General features: G+C 39.6%; 1 pseudogene; it reads left to right on the top strand.

The window, feature by feature from the left end:
* Positions 1–628: 628 nt before the first annotated feature.
* LOC116552160 lies at positions 629–1,188 on the top strand (annotated as a pseudogene).
* Positions 1,189–9,715: the final 8,527 nt, after the last annotated feature.

Below are 9,715 nucleotides of genomic sequence, written 5' to 3'. Positions count from 1 at the left end.
TAGAATGAAGTTAAATGCTCTTCACGGAGAAGAAAAATGGGACAATAATCCCATCTCGGCCTAAGAAATTAAAGCTAGGAAAAACATCCAGTGTGTCAACCTGCTGTGTTGTGCTGTGCTCACAGCTGGACTCCATCATAAGGGCAGTGTTACAGCACCTAGCACATTGTGAGTGCTCGATAAATATCACAGAATGATGTTAACCAGTGCAAGGCACCACAGGCTCTAAATCTCTAACATAATGGGACATGTCTATATGAATGTGAAGCATAACTGGCTGGATGACAGCAAATGTCAATCCAGGAGATAGAAAGGAGGCTGGCCAAGCCTCTGTGAGAATGGTGAGAGATAGAACCACAGAAACAAGAACCACCTAGAAACAGTGGTGGCCACTGCACTTAGTTCTGTTTGTGTGGACAGATCAATTCCTCAGCCTTCTGTGACTGAAATCAACTAAGAAAACCAGAGTGTAATTCTATACCAGTCTTGTTTGACTCACTACATTTTTGTGACCAGTTACTGAGAGGTAAACATTCCAGAATGATAAATATTCTCCAGTTAAGCTGGGCTACAGAAAGTCATGCACGCGGAGCTCTTTCCTCCTTCCTTTGCTGCTGTGGCCACAGCCATGAATATGCTCAGGCTTCAGAAGAGGCTTGCCTCTAACATCTTCCACTGTGGCAAGGACTAGCTCTGGCTGGACCCCAATGAGACCGATGAAATGGCCAATGCCAACTCCCGTCAGCAGATCCGGAAGCTGATCAAAGATAGGCTGATCATCTGGAAGCCTGTGACTGTCCATTCCCAGGCTGCATGCTGGAAAAATACCTTGGCCAGCCAGAAGGGCAAGCACATGGACATAGATAAACAAAAGGGTACAGCCAATGCCCAAATGCCAGGGCAGGTCATGTAGAAGAAGAGAATGAGGATCCAGTGCTGGCTGCTCAGAAGATACCGTGAATCTAAAAGATCAATCACCACATATCACAGCCTGTACCTGAAGGTGAAAACGAATGTGTTCAAAAACAAGCAGATTCTCATGGAAGGCAGACCAGGCCTTCAAGAAGCTCCTGGCTGACCAGGCTGACGCCCACAGGTATAAGACCAAGGAAGCACCCAAGAGGCCACCAAGCCAACGGGGAGGAGATCATCAAGACTTTGTCCAAGGAGGAAGGGAACAAGAAATAAAAACTCCCCCTTTGCCTGTAATACTGGCCTCCAAGATTACATAAATCAGCCATTAAAATAAAACAAACAACAAAAAAAGTCATGCGTGCATAATCTGAATAGGAATATGTATGTAATTTTATCACATGAATAAAAGCTAAAAGAAATCACCCATCATGCCTGTTAAAAACCTGGGCTTAGCACAATTCTGCTCCAAATTAAACTCGAACAAGACTTCGTACAGATTTTAGGATATTAATCACAACGTAAAGATCTGGACAGGTATGAGACTTTTAAGATAAATGTAATTTTCTTATATCTTGTTTAACTTTTGTGTTGCCAAAGCCACTTCCTTCTTTGAATTAATTATTTAAGTTATCAAGCTTTAGACATTGTTTGTTTGTTTCCTTGGTTATATTATAGTGAAGAGTTGAGGAAAACAGAGCTCACCAGGGTACTGGGCACCGATGTTAGCACACTGAAAGTCTAATTCCGCTGGTAAAGCAGCCAAGAAAACAAACACCGATTCATGTGCATAGTTCACAGCACAGGATAAGGGGAGATTAAGCAAAGCCAGGAGTGGACTTGAAAAGAATTCGTATTGTCTGCATCTGCTTTTCTGAATTATGTGTTAATATAGGTTGAATGGGTAAATCCTGAATGCATTTGTTGGAGATGTGTTTTTTATCTTGGGGTATGGGGAAAACAATAGTGGAAAGAAAAAGAAATAGTTATATATATGTACACAAACATACATGAATATATTATGTATCTATCCATATTATGCAGAGAGAGAACAGAAAATCTCAGATTTAGTGATTAAGCAAATTGGAAAGTTCATGTGGCTCACTCGACAACATACAGGACAGTGTATCCAGAATAGTTCTATCTGGTCAGACCTGATGGCTCACAACTGTAATTCCAGCACTTTGGGAGGTCAAAGCAGGCAGATCACTTGAACCCAGGAGTTCAAAACTAGCCTGAGCAACATGGCTAAATGCTGTCTCTGTATTACCCAGGCATGGTGGCACATGCCTGTGAGCTACTTGGGAGGCTGAGGTGGGAAGATTACCTGAGTCTGAGAGGTAGAGGCTACAGTGAGCTATGATCATGCCTTGCACTCTAGCCTAGGCGACAGAGCGAGACCCTCTTTAAAAAAAAAAAAAAAAAGCCCAGGCGCAGTGGCTCACGCCTGTAATCCCAACATTTTGGGAGGCTGAAGCAGGAGAATCATGAGGTCAGGAGTTTGAGACCAGCCTCATCAACATGGTGAAACCCTGTCTCTACTAAAAATACAAAAATTAGCTGGGGGTAATGGCACATGCCTGTAATCCCAGCTACTCAGGATGCTGAGGCAGGAGAATCACTTGAACTTGGGAGGCAGAGGTTGCAGTGAACCGAGATTGTGCCACTGCACTCCAGTCTGGGTAACAGAGAAACTTCATCTCAGGAAAAAAAAACAAAACAGTTTCATCCATCTTACTCCCCAGAAAGTCCTGGAGCTGAAGCTACTAAGTTCATATTCAGACTCTAAATCTAATCAAAATAGCCAAAGCACCAAAACAGTATTTTCAGGATCAAATTTGAAATAGCCTCGTAAGAAGGGCCCTAGAGCTGTGCCTCCTGAATTGTCAAGGTCACATTCACTAAAGATTTGGTACTATTTTAGTATCAAGTATATTCTGTTTTGCAGAATACACTGGAATACTGTTGTATTAATCTGTTCTAACAGTGCTATAAAAAATAGCTGAGACTGGGCAATTTATAAAGAAAAGAGGAGTATTGGCTCACAGTTCTGCAGGATGTACAGGAAGCACGACACTGGCATCTGCTCAACTTCTGAGAAGGCCTCAGGAAACTTACAGTCATGGCAAAAGGTGAAGCGGGAGCAGGCACCTCTTACATGGCCAGAGCAGGAGGAAGAGAGAGAGGGAGAAGGCACCACACACTTTTAAACAACCAGATCACGCAAGAACTCACTATTGCAACAATAACACTCAGAGGGACGGTGTTGAACCATGAGAAACCACCTGAACTAATTTCCATAGTTTTAATTTTTAACATAATTTTGGAAGACTGATACCAAATTTATTCCTATTTTGCTTACCTGAGGTTCCTTACCCTGATGAGCGACTGCAGTTTGTATTTGAAATCTACTATTCTCTTTCTTGAGAAAAGTGCCATATTAAAAAAAAAAAAGAAAAGTTGATATATGGTCTCCTTTCAGAGAAAAGAATATGATAATGCCCTCTGTTTCAGGAAACCACCCCATGATCCAATCACCTACCACCAGACCCCAACTCCAGCCCTGGGGATTACATTTCAACATGAGATTTGGGTAGGGACACAGATCCAAACCATATCACCACTAAAAACCAAAGCTTTACCAAGCCAATAGCAAGGCCTATCAAACTGTTCTAGTTTTTCCTTCATCAGTGGGAAGAAGGTAAAACCCACACACAGTAGAATGACTCCACCGTTCCCACTCACTCCCCCAAAGCATTCAACAAATGTGTGATCCATGCATCAGAATCAGTGCCAAGCTCTGTTAGTACCTCCCCCTCCACTCCCTGCAAATCTTAGCCACCAAACTCATCCCACGTAATACTACCTTTCCACAACAATTCCAAGTGTTGGGAAAATGTACCATTCTTCAAAATAAAATGGGCCTTCTTCTTACTCATGGTAATTTTCAGTTAAAAATCATGTTAGTTTTGCCATAAAATTCCATAGTTTCAACTAATTTCCATAGTTTTAATTTTTAACATAATTTTGGAAAACTGATACTTACCAAATTTATTCCTATTTTGCTTACCTGGGGTTCCTTACACTGACAAGCAACTACAGTTTGTATTTGAAATCTACTATTCTCTTTCTTGAGAAAGTGCCATATTAAAAAAAAAAAAAAAGTTGATATACGGTCTCCTTTCAGAGAAAAGAATATGACAATGCCCTGTTTCGGGACATAAGCCACCAATCTTCGTCAAGCATGGAACATTAACAAAAGTGAAAATGTGGAACACGGTCTAGTACAAATTGAGAAAGGCTCCTAATTTCTCCTTACCACTAGATAAGTAGATTCTAACCTGATAGAAGAAAGTTAGTGAGTAGAAGATACTGAAATCTTGGAGACCTGTTGGCCACATGTTTCACCACCACTAGTCAAGCTGATATCTATCTATATATATATAGATATATAGATACATATTATAGTCTTATTTATTTTTCCTTACAATTAACAATGGAAGTACATTCTATACTCAGTAAAGCACAACTACTTAATTATTTCCAGAGCTATGGAATTTAAATGGAAGAGCATTTGTCTAAAGAGTATCTTGTCTACTATAACATGCCTGACAAGTAAGTAGTGGTTCACCCAGACTATGGTAGGAAAATACTTCCCAGAAGTCAATGATACTATGGTACAGCCTTAATCACTAGAAGTACTTTCCTTTTACCAAAATGTAAATAGTAGCTACTCTCATGGAAGTGGGAGGAGGTAAGAGAAGCAGGGCTTTCACTTCTACATTAATTGGATTTTCCATAATGTATTAGTCTGTTTTCACACTGCTATAAAGAACTGCCTAGGACTGAGTAATTTATAAGCAAAAGAAGTTTAATTGACTCATAGTTCCTCACAGTTGGGCAGTGTCTGGAAACTTACAATCATGACGGAATGTAAAGGGGCACAGGCGCCTTTTTTACAAGGTGGTAGGAGAGAGAAAGCAAGCCAGGAAGGACCTGCCAAACACTTTTAAACCATCAAACCTTGTGAGAACCATCACCTCCCACCAGGTCCCTCCCTTGACACATGGGGATTACAATTGAAGATGAGAGTTGGGTGGGGACACAGAGCCAAACCATATCACATAATAACAATATTTTCATTTGACAGAGATCAGGTTATCCTCAATCTTTCCTTCTTTGTAACAAACAGTCTCAGTTCCTCCACAAGACATTTTTCTGGGTATTGTTGGGAGAAAACTCTTCATGGATCTTCCACATTTCTGCACATCTTGCAAGCAGAGACATCAACTGCCTTTCTTCCTGACAAATGTTTTCAAGAATGTTTGTGTAAGGAAGAGTCTTAGAAGACAGAAATAAGGCAGACATCCTTATTACCCGTTATAATAGATTTGGGTTACCTAAGGTTAGGGTTCCCCTCCAGCAAAGCAACCCAGTGTATATGCAGATGTCACCTGGCTCTCTTTGTATTGCCCTATAGGAATTGGGGCTGGGGGGACAGATGCCAAAAGGCCTGTAGTTCTGGGTACTACTATTACTATGAGTAATAAAGTCTTTTGCCTCTGACCCAAGAGTCTCCTGCATTCTTTCAACATCTATAAAACTGCATCAGTCTAACTGATTAAAATCTCAAGACCTTTAACAGGTTTTAACACATACTTTACACAGTTGAGTTGAAAATATGTTCTTGTTCTTGAGGAGATTATAATCTAAAAATGTCAAACTTGTAAATTTTTGAAATACATATAATTGGATGAGCTTAAAACTGTATTTGAATACTTTCAAAAATAAAATACAAAGAAGAAGCGGAGTTATAATGGTCAGAAAATCTATTCAACAAAGAGCAAAACCGAATCATCAGATACATCAAGGAAAGAGGGAGCATCTCATGATCATGAAAGATGTTTTTCTTTCAATCGTGCATACAAACTTGAAAGGTTTTAGAGATGGCAATGATATTTTATCCCCATAACCTATAACTCAAAAGTTCCCAATATAGTTTGAATATTTGTCCCTACCCAAACCTCATGTTGAATTGTAATGACAGTACTAGACATGGGACCTGGTGAGAGGTGCTTGGATCAAGGGGGTGGATCTCTCATAGCTTAGTACTATCTTCATGATAGTGAGTTCTCATGAGATATGGTCATTTAAAATATGTGGCCCTTTCTTCCCCACTTTCTCCTACTCCTGCCATGTGAGACGCCTGCTCCCCTTCATCTTCCACCATGATTGTAAGCTTCCTGAGGCTCCCCCACAGAAGCCAAGCAAATGTCATCACCATAATTCCTATAAAGCCTGTAGACCATGATCCAGTGAAATCTCTTTTCTTTATATATCACCCAGTCTATTTCTTAGCAGCAATGCAAGAATGGCCTAATACAGCTCCTAAACATTTTGCCTTTTATGTTTGTCTATTGGGTGTTGATGAGTCATATCGTAAAAGTTTTTCCTCGCCTGCTGACTCCACTGGGTCTACCATGGTCTATTTTTATTGCTCCCTCCTGAAGCCATGCCCTGAGCTCAATATGTTGAGGTGCTGATATGGCAACAGCTGATTCCAATGACTTGGAAAACTTCAATTCAATCAGCTCTACCACTGCTGAGACATTTGCCTTCTTCAGCCAGCACCTGGAGAACTCAGATTTCTTAAACTAATTGAGCACTTAATATACAGCTATAAATTAATCACATTGAAATGGTGCTAATTATTTCATTAGCTCCCAGCCAATCCAATCTAAATAATCACTTAGGACTCAACTGCTAAATTTCTTCTTTATTTGAAGTATTGATTAAAATATGCTATAAATTAGACATGCAGATAACATTTCTAATTTTCTGAGAATCCAGGTATATAAGGAAGGAGTATGTGTGTTTCTGATCAGTTTCCTTTTTTTTCTGCAGCGTATACAGCAGTAACTGCAATTCATAGCCACATGAATAAAGTAAGGTCAGGACAAATTTTCATCCCACCAGTCCCATGGCAGACTGATGAGCAGAAAAGCTCTTTGCTCTCCTGTTTTTTTCTTTCACCTGAACATCCTGACTGGCATGCTGGTAGATAATCCTGTTCAGAGTTAATGTGTAGTAACAGGATTGAGGGAAACTGACTTAAGAGGCTTGCATCTGGGCCAGGACATATCGTATCGATGCCATATTTAAAAATGTTCCCTCTGTTCACCTCTGTGAAGATAAATGTCTGAACATTGAGTTTAAAAGCAAGAAGGGAGAGAGACACTCAGAGATGGGTGACGAATTGTCAAACTGTGGAAAAGAGCTTTCACCAAAGAAGCATGTTTGCTTTGTACAGAGGCATGCAGTAAAGGGAAAATGACGAAAATAATTAAAATGCTCTTCCTTCTCTAAGCTCTGTTAGCTGGAAACCAAATTCTTAACAGCTACAGAGGAAGCTCAGCTATTTTAACTCATGAAGAGGAGCCCTCCTGAGCAACAAGAATGATAGAATTTAGCCTCCTGTGCCCAATAAAATAAGCTAAAGGCCTGGCTGTGCAATTCATTTGGCAATTCATCAGCTACTATCCCGTGAAAAAGCATCTATAATCATAAAATGCTATTGCAATCTTTTATCAACATTTAACCTGATAGCCACTCTTTTCTCAAGCTGGAGTATAAGAAGCTCATGCGTATGGGACTGTCTAATGCGTCTTTGTTTTCTTTCTCTACAAGGTTTAATCTAATTCTTTTCATTAGGACAATTTCAACTAGTAAATGTTCATGTGATTTGCTAATGGCATTTGAGAGTTTAGATAGCAGTGTAATGGTGGAATTCAAGCTTTTAAGCATGAGAATTTAAAGGTGAAGATATGCCCTTCTCTTAAAAGCCTAAAAGCCATCAATTATCCATTTAGTTTGTCCAAGCACAATTTTGGAGCCTAAAGAGACAGACAACAGGTGGCCTAGGACTCTGGAAGTGAACGTGAAGGGGCACCAACATCGATACCCCCTAATTTCCATGAGGCCTGGATTCTGACAATATACTGTTCCATTCTACTGAGTTGCAATAAAATGTCTTTTTTTAAAATCAGCAAATGAATGTAACACTAATCTTAAGGTATGACTCTTTGCAATAAGTTGAACTACTGTATTGTCGAAGTACCTATGAACTTCTTGTATTCTCTTTGGATAAAGCTGCATGACTTGTTTTGCAGTTCTCTCAGTACCAGTACTTGCTCTCAACTTTGGTGACTTTTTTTTCAAAGATTCACCACTCTGCACTTTAGGCACGGCATTTAAAAGTATGCATCAAAAGATAACATGCCAATGCTTCCAATGACATCAGACAACTTTAGTATAATTATCTTTTTCTACAGGTCACAAGTTGCTCATACCACAAGCTTCATGAAAGCAGGCACTGTATGTTTTCTCCCTTCTTGAGAAGGAAGCTCCTAGAATTGCATCTGACATATAAAAGACACTATAAGCCAGGCACAGTGGCTCACGCCTGTAATCCTAGCACTTTGGGAAGCCAAGGTGGGTGGATCACGAGATCAAGAGATTGACACCATCTTGGCCAATATGGTGAAACCCCGTCTCTACTAAAAATACAAAAATTAGTCAGGCATGGTGGCAGGCGCTTGTAATTCCAGCTACTCAGGAAGCTGAGGTAGGCAAACTGTTTGAACCTGGGATGCAGAGGTTGCAGTGAGCCAAGATCGTGCCACTGCACTCCAGCCTGGGCAACAGAGCAAGACTCTGTCTCAAAAAAATAAATAAAAAATAAAAGACACTATGAATACTTTCAGAAATGAATAAATAAGTAAAACCAATTCTATTGTATTTGTGATTTTAAAAGCCTTCTATTCATCTCTTTTACCAGATAGATATTTGCTACACCTAAATCATCTTGGTGAGTATCTCTATGTAAGGAGTTTCTTTTCTGGAATTCCTCCAAAACGCAAACCCTCTGATTCTAACAACTTCAAATATCTTTAATGACTTCTTTAAAGAGCAATAAAATGACAGGCTACTAGAAAGGAGATAACTGTACCAACCCTGCTCATGAATAGACTTAGCAAGCACTTAAGGAGCCTTAACATCAATCTTCCACAGCTAGATTTATAACACATTCATTTTACGAATCCCTTTGACTTGGATCCTAAAGCCCCTAGGCACAATTTTGCAGGGAATTCCTACGACACACATACATTAAGCTGAGAGCAGGAAATACAATTCTCCTAGAGGCTCATATTCACCTACTTTGATTATTCTGCATAGCAAGACAGGTTAGGTTGGCAGGTCATTATCTGATGGATACTGCCAATGATAGGGAAAAAAACAGGGCAAGGGGGCCTTAACATTGAATAAACTGAAACATGTCCAAGTCTTGGGAAATATTTTATTAAACTAACAGTAAAACCCAGAGTTAGTGCCTTCAGCATTCATTCCAGCCTAACCACTGAATATTCATTTGTGCTTTTTTTGGGACATTTAATGAATCTATGCTTTATGAAGAAAATAACATGGTAAAATGAGCTACTACACTTTTCCTTTTGCCTTTGAGATTGGCAGAATTACTTTTTAAGGTCCTCAGGTCTCACTGAATGGGTAACAATTTTTCAAAGACTTGATTGCATGAGCCAAAGGTGACCTTGAATGAGTTTCTGTCACAGTTCATCTCTTAATAATATACAAATCAAATATCTTTACCACACCTGTGCAATTTTTTAAACATTGTTTTGATATATATTCCTTGACATGTATATTTGCCAAGCCCATCAGCACTCCCTCCAAAAACACTTAACAATTAAATGTAATTGTAAATGAAATCGAAGGGTCATAGAAG

This window comes from Sapajus apella, unplaced genomic scaffold (assembly GCF_009761245.1).
Source record: "Sapajus apella isolate SASKATOON/1434 unplaced genomic scaffold, GSC_monkey_1.0 scaffold11, whole genome shotgun sequence".
Lineage (NCBI taxonomy): Eukaryota > Metazoa > Chordata > Mammalia > Primates > Cebidae > Sapajus > Sapajus apella.
This window is presented reverse-complemented; position numbering and strand designations above follow the sequence as displayed.